Source organism: Anastrepha obliqua, chromosome 1 (genome assembly GCF_027943255.1).
Source record: "Anastrepha obliqua isolate idAnaObli1 chromosome 1, idAnaObli1_1.0, whole genome shotgun sequence".
In the NCBI taxonomy this organism is placed as follows: Eukaryota; Metazoa; Arthropoda; class Insecta; order Diptera; family Tephritidae; genus Anastrepha; species Anastrepha obliqua.
The window spans coordinates 45,064,326-45,088,282 of NC_072892.1; the positions used below are offsets into that span (position 1 = coordinate 45,064,326).

Below are 23,957 nucleotides of genomic sequence, written 5' to 3' on the forward strand. Positions count from 1 at the left end.
TACAAATGCGCATGCAAATATCAATATTTGAAAATGTATCCACAGTTTATCAGAGCATTTATTGCCTTACCAAATTCTTTACTGACTTGTAAATCTTGATCGTCACGCACATCACGTATCACTTTTTAACAAATTATGCGGCAGTTTTTCGTTTAAGGCAATAAAAAAACACCGGTTTTATTCGCATATGTCCATTATATGTATATACATGAGTGTGTATTTGTTCACTTTAAATATTCTGCATTAAAGGTAGTGTCAGAAAATCTGCGGTCACAAGCAATAACTGCCCAAGTGGACTCGGGAAATAATTGAGTGAGCAAAACTAAATATTTTTAAGGTGTTAGGATTTTAAGGTTTATGTTTGGCTCAGCATCATTCCGTAAAATCTACGTAGGGTTTTCCAATATCAGGTGTTATCTATCGCTATCCATAGAGGATTAACGATTTTTTATGGCCGGAATTGGATGGTATTGGTCTGGACAACGTTTATTTTCAACAATACGGCGCTACGTGCCACACAAGCGTGCCACACGAAATCACTGATCTTTTACGGGAAAAGTTTCCGGTCCATGTTATCTCTCGAAGAGGGGATCACAATTAGCCACCGAGATCTTGTGATTTAACATCTTGTGACTTTTTTCTATGAGGCCACGTGAACGAGACGGTCTTCGCCAACAGCCCAGGGTCGATTTAAGGCCTCAAAGATAGAACTCGTAAGGCTATCGAGGGCATAGGGCAGCCACTTTGCAATTCGGTTAAGGAAAATTTCATGAAAAGGATATTATCCTGTAAGCGTGGTCGTGATGGTCATTTGTCTGGTGTTATTTTCTGCTATTAACGGCATACCTTTCTCTTTATAATGAAATAAACATCCGATCATTTATATTAAAAAATAGCATTTTTCTGTGAATATCAAAATAACATCTCTTATTAGAAAACCCTGTATATAAATGAAGTGAAAGCCTCCAAAAATAGCATTAAGTATTTTGAAAGCAAAGCGATTCTATGTCAAGTTATCCAATTACTTTGGCCATTGTCGATAATTTTTCTGAAAACTGATTTACTTGTAGGCTTGAGTATAATGAGATGTAAGGTGAAAAAATTTTGTAAGAAATTGAAGCTGGTTTTGAGCAAATTGAATTAAAAAAAAAATGTTTGTTCGAAAGTTTTCATGGGAAGGAAATTTTGGTTTTGCCATTTTTCTAAAACACCACTTTTGTCTCATACTATTTTACTAATAGCTGAAAAACCCCATGAAAACGATATCGACATAACCCATCATCATATCTTTGCCGATTGTAAGGTTGCTTTTGAAAGCCCGATAAGAGATCACCTATACGTTACGAGGTTTCAGACAAGCCAATCCATTATCGTGCAACCTCTTCAACTTTCTCTTGGAAGGGGTAAAGCGAAGAGCCAGTGTTAATCGAAATGCACTATTTCCACCATAGGTGTCCAACTTCTTGCATATCCTGATGACAGCAGCATTTTCCGCTTTCGAAAGAGAGTCAACTGGAGTGGGTCTGGCAGTTAATGAGGGCAAGGTGAAGTATATACTGCCCCTTAGAAAAGACATACTGCGTTTTGGATCCACCACTTCAGTGGGCAACTATACTTTTGAAATTGTCAAGGAATTAATTTATATATCTTGGCAATGCCGCCATAACAAAAACCGATGTCAGCCTTGGGATAAACCGATGAATCACGCTTGCTAATAGGTATTACTATGGTCTCAGTAAGCAAATGTGTAGGAAAGACCTTTATCGCCCGACAAAACTAACCCTCTACAAGACGCTCATCTTACCCGTGTTACTCTATGATGAAGTCGCTCTTAGGATAATCGAGACAAAGATAATTCAGAAAATCTTCGGTCCTCTTCATGTTGGCGATAACTACTACCGCTGATTGAACCACGAACTTTATGAGCTTTCCGACGCTATGGATATAGTTAAACGCTTCAACATTCAGCGCTTGCGCCACGTCGAGCGTATGGATGCAGAAGCTCCAGCAAAGAAGGTGTTCAGATGGAATGTTAAAGGAAGACCATGCCTTCGATGGAAGGACCAAGTCGCGGGACCTCTATCATCCCTTGGTGTATTAAATTGGAGAATGATGACGCAAAGTAGAGACGCCTGGCAAGGCTCAGTGCAGTCGGTCTTAATCCGGTAACGGATTGTGGTCCTCGATCAGGCCATATAAGTAAGTAAGTAAGTAATAGCTGAGACTATACTCAGCGCAGGTTCAATTTCGGGTATAATAATAATTCACCCCTCGGGTAATGGCAAACCACCGAGTGTATAAGCCTCTTCTGCATGAGTGCTGCATTCAAGCGGTCCAGTTGTTGGCAGTACAGGTCCGAATTGAGCGTTTGGCCATAGGGGAGCAGCTCATAGTGGATGATTCCCTGCCAATCCCACCAAACACAGAAGAACCTTCCTGGCCGTCAATCCAGGCTTGCCCACCGTCTGGGCAGCTTCACCGATTTTCGACCACGACCGTTTGCGCTTAACGTTGTCGTAAGTGACCCACTTTTCATCGCCAGTCACCATCCGCTTCAAAAACGGGTCGATTTTTTTGCGTCAAGTCGTGTGGCACCCATACATCGAGCTTCTTTTTGAATCCAAGCTTCTTCAAATGGTTTATAACGGTTTGATGACTCATGCCCAGCTCTTGGCCGATGCTACGGCTGCTACTATGCCGGTCTCTTTCGATCAATTCAGCGATTTTATTGCAATTTTTGACGACAGGCCTTCCGGACCGTGGCGCATCTTCGATCCCCTCTGCACCAGAACGAAAACGTGGAAACCATCGTTGTGCGGTGGAAATGGAAACTGTATCGGGTCCATAAACTGCACAGATTTTATTGGCGGCATGAGAATCATTTTTGCCTTTATCGTAGTAGTACTGTAAAATATGCCGTATTTTCTCTTTATTTTGCTCCATATTTGCGACGCTATAACTCACGAACGACTAAAAGCAAACAACAATTAATCAAACACGTGTTAACACGTGAAAAGAGCTTTCCAAAAAGCTCTAACGGGAACCGATGCGACGAATACAACTAGAACTACGCGCTTGCAAAGACAAGCTAGCGGAAATACCTTTTTTGACAACCTTATATATAAAGAAAAAATCTGGGCGAAAGTGTTTTTCAAACCTGAAAAAATAAATGTTTTTCCAAGAAATTTTAGACGCTTTTGTTTTATTTTAAATAACATTTTTTTATTATTTTTATTTATATTATTTTTTTTGTTTTTTTTTTATATTTGTGTTTTGATAAAAGTAGACCTGTAAACTTAGCTACTTGCCAATACTTGTATGCACGTATACAAAGTGCTCTTTCTCGAAAACATGATTCGCGACATAGGCGTTTATTAGGTTTGGCCACAAGAAATATGCGCAAATGCTCTTTGCACGATTTGACTTTCGAATAAAATCGAATTCATGTTTCAATTTGCTTAAATGTACATTTACATGGGTAGCATAGTGAATTGACTTATTAACAAATATTCGCTCACAAGGCATGAAAGAATAAAGCAATTTAAAAACAACGAAAATATGCACTTTAATTTTCAATGTACATTTTTTATTATTTTTAGAGTATGAAAATATGTGTTAAATTGATAAAAAATTAAATTGATTCACATGTATATGTATGTAGGTATTTAGAAGTTTGATTTTCTTTGTAAGCAACGATAAATGTTTTCTAATATCTACTTATACATTTGACTAATGAACTACGATGTGTTTTTCCTGTATTTACTTGGCGTACGTTTTAAGCTCAAATAAATTGCAGTGCTTTCGTTCATATCAACCGGGGGTTGCGAGGTTATTGCCCTGTAAGAAAAAGTGCAATTTGTATGCTAAGTGTGGATTAGCTTGATATGTTGTTTGTGATTTTTTAATCATTTTTAAAGCATGCATTAGCAAGTCAAATGCTATGAATTATTGTTTACGAACCCAGAAGAAAGCAGTTTGAGTCGTATTTACTGCAAACAACAGTAAACAAGGAGACGGCTGTATAGAAGTCGGGTGTCACTTCAATCGGTAATGTCAATTCATAGATTCGTTGGAATTACAGTGGTGGGATTAATTAGTATCTAATATTTTTGTAATGGAATTTCATTTTATATAACTGCTTAGTTTGCTCTAAGCTCGAGTATGTATGTATCTTTAGTTTGCAATCTATGCCTTTTGCCTCTCATTCAAATAGAATTAAAAGTGTAGAACGAAATTTTTTTCGATGCGCTCTGCAACCTTTTCATTTTTCTGAAACACTACCACCCAACAGTGTTCAGCGCATGCCAATAAATCAAGGGTCCCCTGCCAATAGATGTGCCCTTTAGTCTTTGATGTTTCTTATGTTATTTGTGCTTCTGTTGATTGTCCTCCGAACAGATTGCTTTCAATGTTTTTCACAAAACTTTCCTAATTTTCTGTTCATTTAACGTCAAATCAGTTAAATCAAACTGCTATAACTTTGCGCCTATTACGAGGGCTCTTCCTGAGTTACGGACTACGCGACCTAGATTTTGCTATGCCAAGATTTCTTCTCCATTCGAGATTTGCATCCCACTATTCATAATAGCTCTCTTTTGTTTTAGCATGTAAGAACTAATTTGAAGTACATATCTCTATCTACTCTGTAAGTTTCTTGTAATCATAGACGTAAAGAAATAAATGGAAAGAAAAAGAATTTTTTTTTTTATTTAAAAATTGGAAAAGTAATGAATTACAATCACAATGAATTAAAAAGCATTAACGGCTAGGCCATCAGCTTAAAAAACAAAAACAAAAAAAAATAATAACTAAGCAGGTTTTAAATAGAGCTCTTTTCAGACTGTAGAGAAGTAAAAATTTAATTCTTATTTAATTTATATAATATATATATATATTATATAATTTAATGATATTCAATGTATTTATAGTAACATACTCTTTGAGGATATCTGACAAAAAAAATTTCAGTCGAATTAGCACTCCGCCCAGCCAAGCAAAAAATGGTGGCTTATAATACAAAATTTAAATTGTCAAGTACTCGCAACTGTAGCTTAAATAATCAGTAAATAAAAAAGGTCCCCAAAATATTTAATAAAACCGAAATAATTATGCTATGGAAATTCAGGACTTATAGACAGCAGTCAGATAAGTTGAAAATATTAGAAAAATATTTCAGAAAAATGTTTTTTGAAAGCAATGTTCAATTTATTGAGAAATGGGCAGGAGAGAGCCTGAATTGAAGGAGGATTGTTGATGAAGGTATGGTTCACCACAGACTGTGAAGCTAAGAGAGAGATAAATGTTCAATTTATATTAATAAATGAGTCGTAAGCCGTGGCCGCTACTTAGTATTATACAATTTTATATATTTATATATAAGCACTTTTGAAATATGAATCTAATAATTTATAATAATATTAATAAATATAGGTTGTTGACTTTTTAAAGACGCATACAAAAATTGTATTTAAATTTTTGAAAGGTAATAAAATTTTATTACAAGATGATAGTTTTCCAACTGGTAGGATTTTAGTCACCTTTCCTCGAAAAAGCAATATTTGCATTGGGTCTTACAAGATCGACTTTCTCTTTTATCTTTTTGTTTTGTGCTGGCAGCTGTCACACTTCAGTGACGCATCTCGTAATAGATGTTAAGTTGAAGATCAACAATTTATTCAAACAAAATATTATAAAAAATTAACATTTAAATGGTCGATCTGTGAAAATTCGTAATTTATATTAATATTTGTGAATATGTTTGGGCATTATAATCGCCCAACAGAGCCTATAATTTAAAAAGTATTATTAAATTACAGTTGACTAACTCCTTAATATAACGACCCTATAATACGTTCCCATATGCATTAATCAACTATAAATCCACCAAATTAATCTACCCGTTCACATATAGCAGATTATACCAATACTGTTTTGAAAAGTTTTTCTTCATAGAAATTATTTTGGTGGAATATTTCGGTGTTTTTGGTTTCTTTAATTATTATTAACGATATGAAGAAAATACAAGGAGAAGGAATAACTAATTTAATTGTGCAATTGGCTGCTGATAACAAACAGTTGGAGGAAATCCGTATGTGACGTTTACTGAGGTTGCAAAAAATTATGGCAGCAATACCCATGGTAACCGCTTTGAGCGAAAACCATAAAGTTACCTTAATCAGGGTCCCGGGACATTGAAGCATTGAAGGTAATAAAAAAACCGATGAACTGGCAAGAGGGGGATCTGCCATGAATAACGTTCTTGCAGTACCGGTATTCACACCATTAGGTGCGGTCAAGAATGCAATTTCCCTAAAATACCTCCGAATCGCAGATTGTAGATGGAGAGACCAGACGAAATGCAAAATCAGCAGAACGTTATGGCCCACCTACAACCTTAAGCAATCGTCAATATTGTTAAACATAAAACGACGGGACGCCTGGAGACTAACGGCAGTCGTAACTGGCTTTTGGTCTATCGGAGAACAAGCAGCCAAAATGGGCATCCCTCACGACACATACTGTCAGAGTTGTAAAAAACCGGAGAAAAAGTAAACAATCTTCCACTTCCTCTGCGAATGCCCTGCCCTATGGAAGGACAGAATGTTAGCCCTGGATAAACCGCTGTTCGAGAGTCTGGAACAGCTGTCTGGCTTAGATGTCAACAACCTGATAAGGTTCCTGAACCGCACAGACTGGATATAGTTATGCTGTAAACAACTGCTCAACAAGTTGGTAACTAGGATGTGGCAACAAAATGGTGCGGAAGCGCTACTTGGATTCTGGAAGAATCACCACTTAAACCAACCAACGGGTGGGAAATTCTGTATTAGATTTTATAATAAGTAACAAGAGGACAAAACGTTTATGGACACACGCTTTTTTCTGTAAAATGAATCCATAATTAATAATATTTAACAAACAGTTGACTAGAATTTTGTTTACAGACTTGTTTTCTTAACATTCTCATAATTTTTTTTTTAAGTTTTACGATAAAATACCCTTAAAAATGTCTTTTTTTTAAAGGATCATATATTATAGGACTATGAATAAGTTCGTGCGGTTTTTTCGAAATTTGAAACTTTATTGACGTAAAATGGTTACAAATTTAATATTCAAAGTATTGTCCATCGCTTACTACTACTTTTTCCCATCTTTCTGGCAATTCACGGATTCCCTTTGTGAAAAATTCGGTCGGTTTTGCCGCAATCCACGAATCGATCCATTTTTTTACTTCATCGTAATTACGGAAGTGCTGGTCAGCCAGGCCATGTTGCATCGATCGGAAGAGATAGTAATCGGATGGCGCAAGGTCTGGACTATACGGCGGGTGGGGTAGGACATCCCATTTGAGCGTTTCTAAGTATGTTTTGACCACTTGTGCAACATGTGGCCGAGCATTGTCATGTTGCAAAATAACTTTGTCGTGTCTATCGGCGTATTGCGGCCGTTTTTCTCGCAGTGCTCGGCTCAAACGCATCAATTGTCGTCGGTAGACATCCCCCGTAATCGTTTCATTCGGTTTCAGTAGCTCATAATACACAACACCCAGCTGGTCCCACCAGATACACAGCATAACCTTCAGGCCATGAATATTCTGCGCCGACGTCGATGTTGAAGCATGGCCAGGGTATCCATACGTTGCCCGACGTTTTGGATTGTCGTAATGGACCCACTTTTCATCGCCAGTCACAATTCGATGCAAAAAACCCTTTCTTTTGTGCCGTTGAAGCAGTTGTTCGCATGCCATAAAACGGCGTTCAACGTCTCTTGGCTTCAATTCATACGGCACCCAATGGCCTACCTTTCGGATCATTCCCATGGCTTTTAAACGTTTGGAAATGGTTGATTGATCAACTCCCAAAGTTTTTGCAACCTCTTCTTGCGTTTGAGCCGGATCTTGATCGAGCAATTCCTCCAATTCGGTATCCATGAACTTTGGCGGCGCACCCTCGCGTTCTTCGTCTTCCAAGCCAAAATCACCACTTTTAAAGCGTGCAAACCACTTCTGGCACGTTCGCTCAGCTAGAGCATGCTCACCATAAACTTCCACCAAGATACGATGACTTTCGGCTGCTTTTTTCTTCATATTAAAATAATGAAGAAGAATTCCCCGCAAAAACACATTATTTGGCACGAAATTCGACATTTTCAAGTGTGGTAAAAATATTGTTGTTTACGCTTCAAATAAAAAACTTATACTGACGTTTGTGCCTTACGACAGTAGCTCTCCAATGAATGTTTGGAAATGTGGATCGATGGAATAATGATCAAGTTACGCCATCTGTTGTAAAACCGCACGAACTTATTCATAGTCCTATTATTTGGAACAAATGAAACATGTTTTTCAACGAAAAATTTTTCCAAGACAAAAATTAAAAAACAATTTAAAGTAAAATTAAATCCAAAAAATGTTCAACAAAAAATTATTCGAACAATTCAAAAAACGACAGAGCTGCACTTCAAATGCGAAAAATACTAAAAATGTCAACACCTAAATTAGAATTTCAAAAAATTTCATAAATGTCAAAATTGGAAACTCTTTTTCAAAACTTTTCCAGTATACTTCTTATTATATTCAAGCCTACAAATAAAATAATTTTCCGCAAAATTTAAATCAATGTCCAAAATACTTGGATCACTTGAAACAGATTCACTTAGCTGTCGTAAAGCACTGCTGTTTCCATTGACATATTTACAAGAATGCACAAAATTAATCATCCAAATTTGTTTCTGAATAATAAATAAAAGAAAAATTGTTTTGAAAAATTTCATGAAGGAAATTTTTATGTGATCCTTTACGTATTCCATTGCTTGTCTTTTGTATACTCCAGCTGTCTAGTTCACAAGTGTCAAATATGATTGACATACGCGCAATTTGTAATTTTACGTCATCTTATATATAAATTCGAAAATATACAATTTACAAAATTGTATTCGATTTAGCTCAAAAATAATGCAAATTAAAAAAGAACCACTACGAATAATTTTGCTGGGAAAATAATATTTTAGGCACAGCTAATTGCTTTTCGAAATGATAGATAAACACACACAAAAAAACAAATTCCTGTAATGATAATTCTGCGGAAATATCGAAGAGACCTGTACATTCCGCTGGAGTGACTGTTTGGCGCTAATTGTGATCTAGGCAGTGCCATTTGGTCTTTTTTCTTCGAGAATAAAGTTGGAATGGAGTTGCACTTATCGCCAATCAATTGCGACATTGAAATATGTTGAAAATATGCTTTTGACCTGTTATTGCTGAAGTAGTGCATAGACGCTTCAATAAGTTGATGCCCTATGGCGCATAGCTAGTGAAACAATTAAGTAGGCGCATATACATAGATCCCTTAGGATCCCTTATTTTTTTGACATTCTGCAAATTTTAACCGGCAAATTTACAATTTTAAAGTATTTTCTATAGTATTAACTCAAAGAAAAGCTTTATGTGAAAAAATCGGGAGCAACTGTAGCTTCGAAAAACAGCATTTGGCATGGAATTATCGCCCCTCTACTTAAATATCATCGAAAATATTACTAAAAGTACCTATCTGTACGGGAGATATTTGAAAAATGTCCACTAATAGTCCGTTTTGGTTCATATTCAGAATGTTTTTGCATTTGCGATTCTTGAAATGTGGACCTTATTTCATATAAAGGTATGTCCTTAAAGAGGTATGATAAATTCCCATTTGAAATAGTTGTGTGTTAAGCCTGAATTAAAAGAAATAGCCGATATTGAAACACCCTATATGTGAAACAAAGATTTCTTTCAATAGTTTGGTTTGTATAAGAGCAAAAATATAACCCCCCTCTTTTATGGAAATGCAAACAAAGCATGCCACTCAAAAAAAGAAAAACCCAACCGCACAAAAAAATAAAAAATTGAGCAACACAGTTGAGGGGTCATTGAATACAAAAACAACAAGCAATTGAAATATTTTTAATATATTTTTCCGCACACACACACACATTCATATACACGCAGTTTTATACTTGCAGCTGTGCCAAATGGTGTACATAGTCCTACACACACACACATAGAAATCTATAACAGAGGCTATTTTCATAAGCTTCCTATACCCGCATACCCGTATGTTTGTATGTATTTTACACATGTACCAGTGTCGTAAACGCTGAACTTTATCGATGCCAAAACCATAGAAAATAAATCTTTTAGCGCGTAATTAAGTGAACTGTAGCGAACTGTAACGACCAAATAGAAGTTTATGTTATAATGGACCTGTGTACCGCGAAATAGCTGTGCGCTGTGTCATGCTGGGTGGCACTGGCAGTGGAGTAGCCGAGGGTAATGTCCAAATATGTGCTTTGTACATATTAGCGTTGTCAACAGCAGCAGTAAATTCAATTAAATTGCAGTGAAGAGAAAACGCTGTTATTGGAATTTTTTTATTTTTTTATAAAGTATTTTTTTGATTGCAACATTCTTGGAATTTATGCTGTTATATTAACTTGAGAAAGTGTGGGTTTTTAATAACTTCCGTATAGCAATAGCGGTATGCTTTTTTCTTTATTTTTTTTTTTCTTTAACCACTTCAATAGGCTCTTTGTTTATGTATGTGTGTAAATATATTTTATCGGCTAAATAAGGAAAATATTGTTCAAAAAATTACGAAAATACGTAACTTAGGTTATTAAAAGAGTAAGTACGGGAGAAGTTTATTTTCGAGGTTTGTTTTCTTCACGCAAAATTTGCTTAGATCACATCACCGAAGATTCAACATGGCAGAAAAAAGACAAAGCTGATTGATAGCCGTCATGCGGCCACCGTGGCCAAATGCGTTAGTGCGTGACTACCAATCGGTGGACGTAGGTTCGAATCTCCGTGATACACCAAAACTAAGAAAACAGGCAGTGGCAAACCTTCGAGTGTACTTCTGCTATGAAAAAGCTCCTCATAAAAAATATCTGCCGTTCGGAGTAGGCTTAAAACTGTAGGTCCTTCTATTTGTAGAATACATCAAGACGCACACCACAAATAGGAGGTGGAGCTCGGCCAAACACCTTGGCATACAAATATAAGGATTCGTTTTTGTTTATGCTATTTTGACATTTACCTTATTCACACCCTCAAAACACACACAATTTTTTTGTTTATTAATGTCATAATTTCTATATGAATTAAACAAAAATGGAAAAAAAACTTAACGGAATAAAAGCTTAAAAAAATTATTTTGGGGCAAATGTTCCTACTATTTTTGCTTCGAAAAAATTATTTTTTTGAAAAGTGTTCGAAAAGTTCTATTCACATAGAAAGTAATATCATAAAAAAGATGTGTGCAAAATTTCAGGGAGATCGGTCAATAACTTTTTGAGTTATCGTATACGCCTATTAGAAAAAACATAATACATAAAAATTCCTCTCCCAGCGCTCGAACGCAAAGAATAGAGTCGACACGGTTGACGATCTATAATATAAGAAGTACTTAAAACTACGTTCTAAAAACGTTTTGACATATTCTTAAAGGACTATATTAACATTTTATGAAAAAGAAATTTTTTTCGAGATTTTATAGGTATCTGGCCCCTTAAGCCATTTTACTTTTTTACAGTATTCGCAATATTTTTATGTAAATTTTTTTTCGTAAATGTTTTATAAAAACTAGCCATGCGTATAAGAAAAACCATATTAATCAAGATTCCGAACTAGGCACAAATTAACAAAAATGTAACAAATTAAAATTAATTAAAAAACTAGCATCAAATTTTTAACTTTTTAAACAACAATTTTTGAAAACTTCTGAGTATGCAGTTGTATAGGCCATGCAATTTTAATATAACAAACAATATGTCAGTCGGAAGTCGCTCAAAAATTGTCTTGTTTTGTTTTTTTTTTTATTTAATTTGGTTTGGTTTTTGTTGAGCATTTTTTCCACATGAAAGGCTGTCGAACATGCACCTTTTTCTGTTTTCTCTAAAAACCTTCTTGAAATACAATCTAGCGCGTATAATTTGATAGTAAATGAATTAGTTACACAGTGAATGAATTTAGCTACAAGTAGCTTAGTTACATAAATTTCAGTGGCCAAATGAAAGTAGCCCAATTTTGTTTTTTTTTACTTATTGCTTGAGTTTGAAAAAACGAAACGACAAGGGCAGAGGTGAACTCAAAAGCGGAACTTCAAGCGGATTTTTAAAATATGATTGAACCCTCAAAATCTCTACTTGCATTCGCTACTTGAGTTAATGAGAAAAATTAACAGAAAAACTCCCAGATAACAGTATAAGAACGCCTGGAAGACCAGTTTTACAGCATTATTGGTATCAACCCAGATATGTCTATTGCTCTTGTAGAAGTAAAAATGCACGCCGTTTAAAAATTCATGGCCAAATTCCCGCCAAATATTGGCACACAAATGGCGCCAGATATAAATTGCCTCTTCCCGAAAGTTGAAGCTTGGCTCCAGAAAAAGCACGGAGAAGTAGACTACTACCTCACCAAAATCTTAAGTGGTCATGGCTGTTTTAAAGCTTAAATTAACCACGAAGAGACCCCATACCGCGAGCAGTGCATGCCAGCAGCTGAAGATTCGGAACACGGACTTTTCGTATGCCTCCGTCTAATGGCTAAACTGGAAGGTAGCCTCGACAGCAGCGCACGCCCGAGAACCTAGTGTCTCAGATGTTGATGAGTCAGGATACATGGAACAAAGTACAACACATGGCTGCCGAAGTAATGCGGCAACTTCGGTACAGCGAGCGCAAGGCGGATGCGCGAACGCCAAGTAAGTGCATTAATCAGCAAACCTACTCAGAGGTGGAAATGCGGTTATGCTGACGATACCACTCTTAGAAATTAACTTTTCTGTGTTATAGATTGAGATCCGGGGGTGACTCTCGTCTGAAATTATTTTACAGTGGGTGGTAACAGGTACATGCACCTTCAGGACAATAACTGACGTTGAGTGTAATGCTCAAATCGCCCCCCGACGAAATAGTTGACGGTAGTACTAGGGGAATTGGTACTTTGACGGGTGGAGGTTGAGGTCATGTTAAAGTTCCACACTGACGAGGTTAGGCTCTCGTTGCTTCCTGCTCTTAAAAAAAACATATAAATTGCATGCGAAGGCTTTAGAAATCAACAGATATAACAAATTTACTTCTTACGTGATTGTGCATGAACAAGAAGAAAAGATCAGCAAACCATGTTGCCCCGATATGCTCAGATGGCTTAGAATATAAAAATTTTTGTGAAGAATTTATCTGCTTAGACTTCTAATTAGATTTGGAAATGATAACTTTCTAACAAAACTGCATTCAAGGCGTTTTTGGTCGCCCAAAGAGAAAAAATTACGAAACTTCCGATAGGGTCATTAATTTTGCACCCGGATACTGATTTCATCCAGCGGATCGGTGAAAAGAACACATCCGCGAAAAGGCATGCCTGTCGTAAGAGGCCTTTTTTACACTGATAACCTCCAGCGGCAAGGCTGCAAAGCTCATCGAGATCGAGGCCAGTAAGATCCTGATTATGGTGTACTGGAAAAAAATTTCGGAATAAACAGTCTAAGGGCTGGTGAATGTACTATTCTACCCCCTCAGTATAGGAGGATGACAGCCCACCGAAATGGCTGATAGGTTAATACTACAATCGCCTCCGTCTCTCTAAAGGCCTTGCAGATCTTCAAGTACGTTTGATGCTACGTCATCATAAAGTTGGTGGTACAGGCTCAGTTGAGACAACTCCTGACTAGTGTCTGATTCAGGCTGTGAACACAAGCTCCCGTAAGGACTCACGTCAACCCTCGCGTAGGCTCCCTGCACTTGGATAGACAACCACGGAAATAATTTTCGGCTGTTACTAAAGGAGCACGAACTTTAGCCGCTACCCTTCTCTAAATATTATATTTCCTCGAATTTATACGCGCTCGCACTTTGAGACTGGATTTTTAGTAGACTTTGATGGCTGATACTTTTCATACCAAATGGGAAGATTGCAGCTTATACTATCGAAAGAAATTTATTTACCTCGTCAGCAAAGTTGCCTCGGGAGGTGGCACAGATGTAGACATACGCTCCCGAATCGAAAAAGCCAGAGGGGCATTCGGGATGTTATGCTCCATATGGCGAATCAACAAACTGAGTTCTAGTTTAAAGGTTAGGCTCTTCAAGTCGAATGCACTGTTGGTGCTGCTGTACCTAAAAAATCAGCGCTAGAATCAGTCGCTTACCAGTTTTTGTCAACCGTTGCCTAAGGATTATATTCCGAATTTTCTGGCCAAAAATAATACCAAACAAGGAGTTGCTCGAAAAAGCAAACACGGAGCTGCTAGACATTTGGATTAGAAGACCGAAATGGAAGTGAATTGGTCACACGTTACGCAAGGAAGACGGTAGCATAACGAAGAAGACAATGGAATGGAACCCACCCATAGCATGTGGAAGAGCGCCTGGCAGGCCAAGGGAGACCTGAAAAATAATGGTGGATCGCGAGACGGCTCAACTCGGGTTAAACTGGAAGCAAGTGAAGGCGTTATTCAGTGATCGTACCAGATAGCGCGTAGATGTTGTTGGTGCTCTGTATCCCGCTAAGGATTCAATGAAGCAATGATGATAATACCTGGGCGCCAAAAATGTCTGGAGAATGAAAGGAAATTAAAACTTTGTATGAGAGCTTACCAAAGGCTTTTCTTCAAGGTTTTTCAAAAGTAATGCTAAATATCGATGCCAATATCACAATATCGTCATGTGGCAGACAACGAGATTGGGCTTGTTTCCGTATTAGTTATACTTTCATACATACATATGTCGGCACGTACTCCCTTTTTGGGGGTTTGGCCGAGCTCCTCCTCCTATTTGTGGTGTGCGTCTTGATGCTGTTCCACAAATGGAGGGACCTACAATCTTAAACCGGCTCCGAACGGCAGATATTTTTTTATGAGAACATTTTTCATGACAGAAATACACTCCAAGGTTTGCCATTGCCTGCCGAGGAGCGACCGCTATTAGAAAAAAACGTTTTTCTTCATTTTGATGTTTCACCGAGACTCGAACCGACCTTCTCTCTCTGAAATCCGCTCCAACCCATTCGGCAGCCGTCGCAATAAAACTGCATTATTTACCAATCGCTCAAGTCAAGTGCCACGAGCATTTCTTCAAATGTATGTAAAGTTGTGCTGATATTCACGAATAATTTTTTAAAAGATAATAAGGTCGTATTCGATTGAATTTCCATTTTCATTTCAATCTCGAAACATAAGCAGCAACCCTCGTATAGCACTTGCTTTTTGTTTAAGCTTTTATAAGGAAACAAACTTTTAAAAGTAGCTTTTTTCTAATTTTCTTTTCATTCATTCACTGCTAAGAAAATTTTCTATTCTCCCCACTTCTCAAGCGTTAAGTTGTTAGTCGACTCAGCAATGACAAAAGAAACGTCAACTCAGAGTGAATCAGGAAATGTGCAAAAGTTTGTTATTATTTGATAAACACTAAGCATTGATGATGCGCACTTACAAACTCACTTGTAATGGTGTATACATAGATGTGTGCGCGTACAGGCAAATGGCTATAGCTAAGCATACAAACATATCAATTTTAATTCAAGGAATTCACACGCTCGGTTGGTGACATCTCAGTCGTTGAGCTGGTTGTAGCTGCTTGACTTGGTCCTTTTCGTATGCGGATGCAAGGTTCTAACAATGACTGTGCATACACACATTCACACATACACATATGTCTGCATATGACAAGAACCACGCTATAAATTTGATACTCCCACATGCACAGATGCACGATTATAATATTATATATGTATAGACGTGTGAGATTATGTATGTAGCTACATGGAGACTTGCAAGCATTCAGAACAATACGAAACAGTAAGACATCTGCAAGGCATCATTCATTCGTCACATTCAACACCTTCGTTCGTATCGCATGACAAAGCAAATAGACTAAGCGCATTTTCCTCCATATCCAATGCATACACAACGCAAACGTACACATACATATTTATGTGCATACTCTCCCATAGAGATGCACACAATTGCACACGTGATATTTCCCTGTAGGCAAATTCACTGGTACCGAGCAGGTGACCTTCTGCAAATTCAGATTCGAGTTCAGATTCATGACATGGACCCTAGCATGCAATTTGAGAGAATATGAAAATGGTGCACCAACAATTAGACAGGATGGCAGAACTAATATCTTACAGTTATAGATATGACCATACGCGAATAAAATTGGTCCAGCTGAAGAGTAATAAAGCTGCGAAATTGTTGGTATGCTTGTCAAGTAAATCAAATATATTGGAAAGAGTTGGTAAAATCCACACTTCAACCCTTGCGCATAGAAGAGATGATTAAAACAAGATACGTCTCAAATAGAATTTATGTGTGCACTCCCTAATTAAAAAAAGAGTGATGCAAGGCCTGTAGACTGCTGGCTCGTGAATTCGATGTTAGGCTCTTCGGTTATGCAAAGATTAGTCAGGAGAGGTACTCCTCAAGACGGTCTACGTTCCTCTCTTCTGTGGAATATAACGGTAATAAGTTGTTGTTAGACCTAGAGGAGAATTCAATTTGTGTCCTTAGCTATACTATGAAAGGAAAAGTTTCCAGACAGTCTCTATAGTCGAATGCAAAGAACCTTAAAATATATACATACCCGGCCAAAACGTGTGGCGTAAGCCTCAATGTGGCCAAGACGGAACTATTGTTATTCTCAAGGGAATATAAAATTTCCAACTTTCGGCTTCCGACACTCAACGGAACTGTTCTGCTGGTCGATGACAATGCAAGCTTCCTTGCCAACAAACTTACATGGAAAGCTGAATGTTGAGGACAGAGTAATGAAAGCTGCTACGGTGTTCTACTCATGTAAAAAGCTGTAGGCTTAAAATGGGGTGTAACCCTAAAATAGTTCACAGGCCATATACAGCTATTGTCAGACCAATCGATAAGAAAACGTCATTCAAGAGGCCGAGATAGTATTCAAAGGGCGGCTGGCCTCAGTATTACTGGGACGCTGAAAACAACGCCAACTTTGGCTCTAAATGTTATGCTGCATTTATTTCTAAATTGACCTGTATTGTAGACAACTAGCCGCCAATGCGGCTCACACATTGAGGGAATCATCGGTACTCAAGCATAGTTGGGATATTTTCTAGTATTCCTAACACCACTGACTTTTGTGACTTGGTGAATGCATACCTAGACAGGCCATATACAATCCATTTTCTATCCAGAGAGGACTGGGAAAATAGTTTAATAAATAATGAAAACGGGGTCAGATGGTTAAAGACTCAATAATCAAGTGGAAGTGGGTGTACACTCCGAAACTATAGGCACCAATATATCGTTTCACTTGCTCGATCGCTGCAGCGAATTCCAATCCGACATCTTGGCAATCTCAGAAAACCTTTTAGTCCTAAATAAAAGCGTGGTCAGAGTTAGAGAAATCTCCATTTACTCCGATAGTTAGGCAACTCTCAAATCGCTGCTATCATATGAGTGTTTTCGCAGACAAGACAGAAAAATAGTGCTACAAATTATTAAAAATACTTGTTCAGTATCGTCGTAGGTATCCCATCTGGGCAATGTCTAATAGGAAGACATATAGAAGATGAAGAGACAGTCGAACACCTTCTACACGGTTGTATGGCTCTGTGTAACACAGAAGGATGATTGAGATTGGTCGACCTAAGTTTTCTGGATAACATTCCGGATGATGTGAATCCTAAACGCTAGTACCGCCAGTTTTTTAAATGCTCCAAGTCATTTAGAGAGGACCAAGTTTAGTAAGGATAGAATAGTTCTGGTGGTATTGCAAGGGGCGTCTAACTGGCCTAGGTGCGTCGAAGGACAGCCACTTCACTTAATCTATCCTAAGGTGTATATAGCTAATTGAAAGACAAGACAAAAATTGTTCTGTCTAGCAGGTTTGCTGCGTACACCGTATGTTTTTGCGTCGCTTAATCCGAATAAGAGACCGAATCAAAGCCTAGGATGTCAGTGTTTGGCTTTAACCGCAAGACACACACCTAAATCAACTAGAACCATACATTCGTTTAAAAACAATTGGGGCGAACACTTCTGTTAGGTGTTTATCAGGTCCTCCTCCTATTTGTGGCGTGCGTCTTCATATTGTTCTAACTGGAATCGTTATATTCGATGTTCACAAGCCTGAAACACGATAATCCATCGGCTCTTCAAGTAAATTTTAAACCCTAAGATCTCATGACTGCATGATCTTATAATTTCGTCCATTATAACACTTACATACTGCATACTAGTCAGACTTCCAAGCAATCATCTTTTTTTTATTTTTTGCATATGAGATGACACCCCACCTTTGGTAGGCGTATCGCCTTAGTATCTCTCCGAGTATCTTACCCACGACTCAAATACTAACGCAGCTATCTACATGTACATAGTGATGCAAAAATTGCACAGAAGGTACTTCTCTTCTACCGTGTTCAGAACATCATTTTCTTAGTATTTAAAGGCTCCATCCAAGAATCGATCCAGTACTTCATTTGTAGATTTTAACCTACCCTTCGACCTTATTAAAAATGTATTTTATTTAACACATTACAAACAATTCATATTAAAGTTTCAAATGTTGGATGGCCTACCCTAAATATCCTTCAATCACGCGAGTAACATAAAAACTACTGGGTTTATTCCTCCCCACTATGGTTGTCGTGCAAATCAAGTTTTCTTTTAGTTCGTTAAATATGAGAGCTCATTTGGAGAATTCTCAGTTCGACAATTAAGATGATTTGCCACGGTAAAACCACCAGCGTCGAAGGATGGCCTTAGGAGGTTTCATTTTAACTACTTAAGATGCTTCACTACCGAACCACCATTTGAAATATTAAACCACCTACTACAGCAGGGAAGGCAGTGATCCTTACACCTTTAAGTCTAAACTTTGACCCCCAACAATGCTTATGATAAGGAGCCACTGCACTTGCTGCAAAAAAATCTAAAAGATCTAAAGACCAACAAGATATTAGATAGAGTGCGCAGGTATCAGGCTATTTATTTAATCTAATTTTGAAAAAGATTATTTGATTCATAGAGGCAGTCATCACAGCCGAGTGGGCTTGTGAATTATTATCATTAGCAGATCTTTTGTTCGGCGGCCACTGCAGGTGCGAAGCATTCGATGGCGGAAGTAATAGCGGTCGCTATTATTGTCACCTAGAAGTGCATTTCTACATAGGAAAGGTGAGTTTTATATGGACTCAGATAAAGAGAGGAAGAGAGAGAGAGAGCAGGTGAAGAGGTGATGACTTTTTACTTATGAAGGGTCTTTTCTGAAAAAATAGTGGTCTCAAGAGGCAACGCGAGCTCCTCTTTCGCAATGGGTAGTGCAATCATGGGATGAGAGTTGGTATTAGTAGCTTTTTATTGCTATTAGTTGCTTTTCGATACCGAATGGTACGCATATCTACCAACATCATATTAAATACCCTGAGAGTTACAAATTATCTAAATGAAAATTTAACAGCTGAGCTTTTTTCCTCTTTCAATGAAATGAAAGCGCTTTAGCTCAGCAATGCATCTTGCTGTAGAAGGTACCATTAAAACACGATTTCCTCCTTGAGCTTAAGCAGAGTTTCAACTGAAAGCACAAAACATTTGCAAAGAGTTGAAGTGGTCTTTGTGTAAAAATTAGATCAAGTTAGGGAAAATATTTGCGCAAAATGTGTCGATAACAATAAGAAACGCTGTAATTTGCTTTAGCTGCTTTTATTCATGGCCTCATACACTGCGAATAATAATAATACAAGGACTTATTGACAAGTTTATTAATTAAGTTTCAGAGCCGAGTTTTAAACTATGTGCAAGTTAAAAAAAATTCAATAAATTTTCAACAATATTTCACACATTTTAATCAGAATTTTTAGAAAAATGTCGAGTACGTTATCTTACAGCCCATTAATTTTTTTTTTTTAATAAAATTCAAGTTTCAAGTGATCCCATAATTGCGATTTTGTGAAATTTTTTCGTTGACGGATTTGAGTATTTTTTCCATATAAAGAAAATGTCAAGCATTCGCATGTGGAGAAAATTTACCAGATAAAAACCCTAGTGGCACAATCCTTTTTCCCACGAGGACTCCCGAAAACCCATTTCCTTAATTCCTTAATCGGAAATGTTATAGTATTTTATTTGAAAATAGTCAGTCTTCCAGTAGACGAAATTCCAATTGGTGACGAAAGGAATAATGTCGTTGATTCCGTTTTGTAGCGCTTGGCTCACGTATGTTTGGGGTGCTTTCTCATTCGAAAACGAATGGCTATGCTGGTCTTTCATCAATGAATTATTCACTAGCCGTGCTCTAGAAAATAGTCTATAACAGCACTAGTTTCGAACTAGTCATTTATGTCACCATTCTGTCTTCTGCACATTTACTGCACTGCCAGGTATACTCGTATCTACGTTTGGCATGTAAAGTTACAGCTACATTTATTCAGCATAGCACATACTCAAGCGTGCAAAAAAAAAATAAGTTAAAGCTCAGTTTTAAATTTAAATTCGAACATACACATATTTATATGCACTTGCATGTGTGTGAGTATGTATGCATTTATGATTCCTATTTTCATTTCAATGCCAAAACTCTAAGTTTTCTGAGAACTTCTGAACACGCAAGGCTTCAGGAAAGTTTCACTCACAATTACATTAATTAAATAGTTTTGTGTTGTTGTTATAAATAAAACTGGCTCACAAAAAAACGGGGCTTACAAATTATAGACTCGACAGCTTAGGTAATTGAAATGACGTTAAATGTTATGCTAGTCAATCAATTAAAAGTATGTAAATATTTGCAAAAAAAGGCACTCATATTACACAACACACCAATAAATAATAATTCTAGTTTTGTTATTTATTGCACATTTTTCATGGGCTCGTGATTTCTTTACTTAGTTAAACGTGATGTAAAATATAATGGGCTTATGAACAATAGAAAAACGAGACAAAAATGAATGGTGATTTGGGGAACCTTTTCTTTAAAAATAATTAAGGGCACCGAATTGAAACATATGTAATACATGGTATGTTCTTAATATGTACTTACATATATATTTCATAAAAATATCGGAATGACCTCCTCTGACTATATAGTCTTGCCTTTTATATCCTAAAGTAAACAAACAAAAAAATTAACTGTTACAAAAATTAGGTGACAAAATTTAATTCGAGCAGCGAAGAGGCGAGAGCAGAGCAGAACCAGACTACAGCAGAACTCTAGTGAATGCTCGTAGATAACAAAATCAATGTTGACGATGACGTTCGCAGCGATTGCGGCTGCGTCTGTTACAGCAAAGCTGCGCTGGAGATCGCAAATATGTTGAGAAGTGCATGTTAATGTGTTAATGCGACAAAAAATCGAAAATGAAAAATTTGAGCGGGCATAAGCGACGATATTTTTTGTTAGAGAGCGCAATTTCGTTCTTATATTAGAATTCGCAAATACATAAATGTAGTTATACTTTTTTATTTTTAAATACACATAGATGAGGTATGGCAGGGCTATTTATCCCATAAGGCCAGCTTATTTTAAATCTTCAGAGTATTTTCAATGCCGGCAGAGCTCTGATAGAGCTTCCCAAGAATTCTCAGTTTCAAAAATGCGACTTTGAGTGCGACGAGGCAAAAACTTTCACTTGCCTTAACAAACACACAAAAAAAACTTAACTGGCATGTACAATGAGCAAAGAAATTAACAAAAACAAACTGATACTGTCCTGATACGCCTCTTCTAAAACTATTAACTTATTTATTTACAACAATACAGCTTTCAAAGTTACAAAAGAGTTTAAAAATGAGTTGTTAATTCTTGTAAGACCTGACAAATAGACTATTGTACCAAGATGTTTTTTATTAATTATTTCGTATATGATGCTTCAGCACTTCACGAAAAATTGTAAAGTGACATCATCGAACTCGTTGTTTTCTTGACGATTTGAGAATTAGAAAAGTAACATAAACATAACTGAAATAAACAAATTTTTTTTATTCAAGAAAATCTCTAAATGTCAATACAATTATTTCCATGGTCCTCCTACAACCGGTTTTTACGATATGATATTTAAAAGTAGCCAATCATCGTTAAAAAGAGGTTGTCTGTAAAGTCGGTTTACTGACGATAGTTTAACGTGACAACGTCATAAGAAAATATTGATGGAATCGTTGCAATTTTCAAAACAAAATTTTAATTTTATTTGTTTGATAGATATTTTGTATGGATATAGAGGAAGAGGTAAATGGAATTGCAATGGAATAGGTCAAGTTACATTTACACAAACGTGAAAAATGACGAAACATTTATCGAATTCATGAAAGATATCTTCAATTTCGATTGTGCATCAGACGTTAATAAGTCAACAACACTAAGAGGCACCATCATCGATTTGACTTTTTCAAGACACTTTACACTCGAAACACTCCCTTTCATTTCCTACTTTTTCTATCGTCGTCCTATTCTCAACAGAGAAATGGTTCATTACCATGCACACAGGAAGAAGGCATATGCAAATACAAGTATGTGAATTTATATACAAATGCGCATATACATACATATACATACATATATATGCTCACTCAAGTAGGACAGAGCCAGATGTCGAACGTTGCCGAACGCGGGGGCCCGATTGTGCTCTTTGTCGTTCGTTCCGCGCTCTCTCTTGCAGTACAAGCACATTAGCTTACATTTGTTTGCGTACGGAATAGATTCGTATATTTGATATGTCCATAGATTTGTTCTTTTTGAAAATTTCGCGAAATTGTATATGTATATGCATGTTTATATACATATATTAGTATACAACATATCTTATAAGGTATGTGGTAAATATTACCATACATTTTTTCCTTCATATATAATAAAAAAATTAATAATAATAACATTAAAACAACAGGTATTATTAACAAACTTGGTTTTATTTTAAATTCTTCAAGTAAATCAAATTAATAATAATCAATAAGAAGGCATATGCAAATACAAATACGTGAATTTATATATGTACATATGCACATACACATACATATATACGCTCACTTAAATAGAAGAGAGCTAGATGTCGAACGTTGCTTTTCGTTTGCTTTGTTTGCTTTGTCGTTCGTTCCGCGCTTTCGCTTGCAGTTCATTCAAGGTAACGGCAATGAGCAAGGTAACGACAAATGAGCAAGGTAACGCTAAATGAGCAAGGTAACGACACATTTTTTCATGCGTGCAGCCTGTTAAATCGAATTATAAGACGTTATCACGTCAAAACCAAAAATTAAGTGAGCTAGAATCCTTTCTCAAGAGCTACAAAATGTTAAAATATTGTGGAATTTGAATTTTAATAAATCTTACACAAGATTTGAAACTTCAATTATTGTGGTCTTTGTTATGGACTGAATTACATTTAAGGAAAAAAATAATTAAGCAAATAGTCAAAACTTGTCAATATGAGGTGCCTTTGTAATAGGCTTGGGGATGTATTCTTCGTAAAGTATAATACACTTCGATAACATTATCTTTTTTTATGCTTGCAAAATTAATGGAAATAGGGTTCCAACTCGTTTCATATCCCCACTATTCTCCAGACGTGGCTCCCTCGGACTAATATTTGTTCCCCAATTTGAAGAAACGGCTGGCCCGGAGCCCGTTCTGCCACTCCCTTCTGCAGCCATCAAAGCCACGGTTACCAAAGGGGTTACTACAACCCACAACCGAGCTTGGCAGGCTGAGAGAGGCTGAGAGAGGCTGCAGAGGGACTAAACTGATGTTACCTGTCATGTCGAACCGACTGTTGCAAATCCTCCTGTCATTAAGCAGACATTAGCTGTAGATCATTAAGATTTACTCAGATTTCTTCGGAAGTCAGATAGATTTAAAGAAAATTAAAAGGGAATCCGAGTGTAGTAGAATAGACTTAATTGTGTCTGAGTGCGAGAAAAATATTTTAATCAAACGAGGAGGTAATTGCAGAAACG

At 36.9% G+C, this 23,957-nt stretch overlaps 1 long non-coding RNA gene across 3 annotated transcripts in view; it reads right to left on the bottom strand.

Annotated features, from left to right (window-relative positions):
* Positions 1–23,957, bottom strand: part of LOC129236239 (uncharacterized) — a 116,624-nt gene that overhangs the window by 53,594 nt on the left and 39,073 nt on the right. The gene's annotated exons all lie outside the window — the stretch shown is intronic.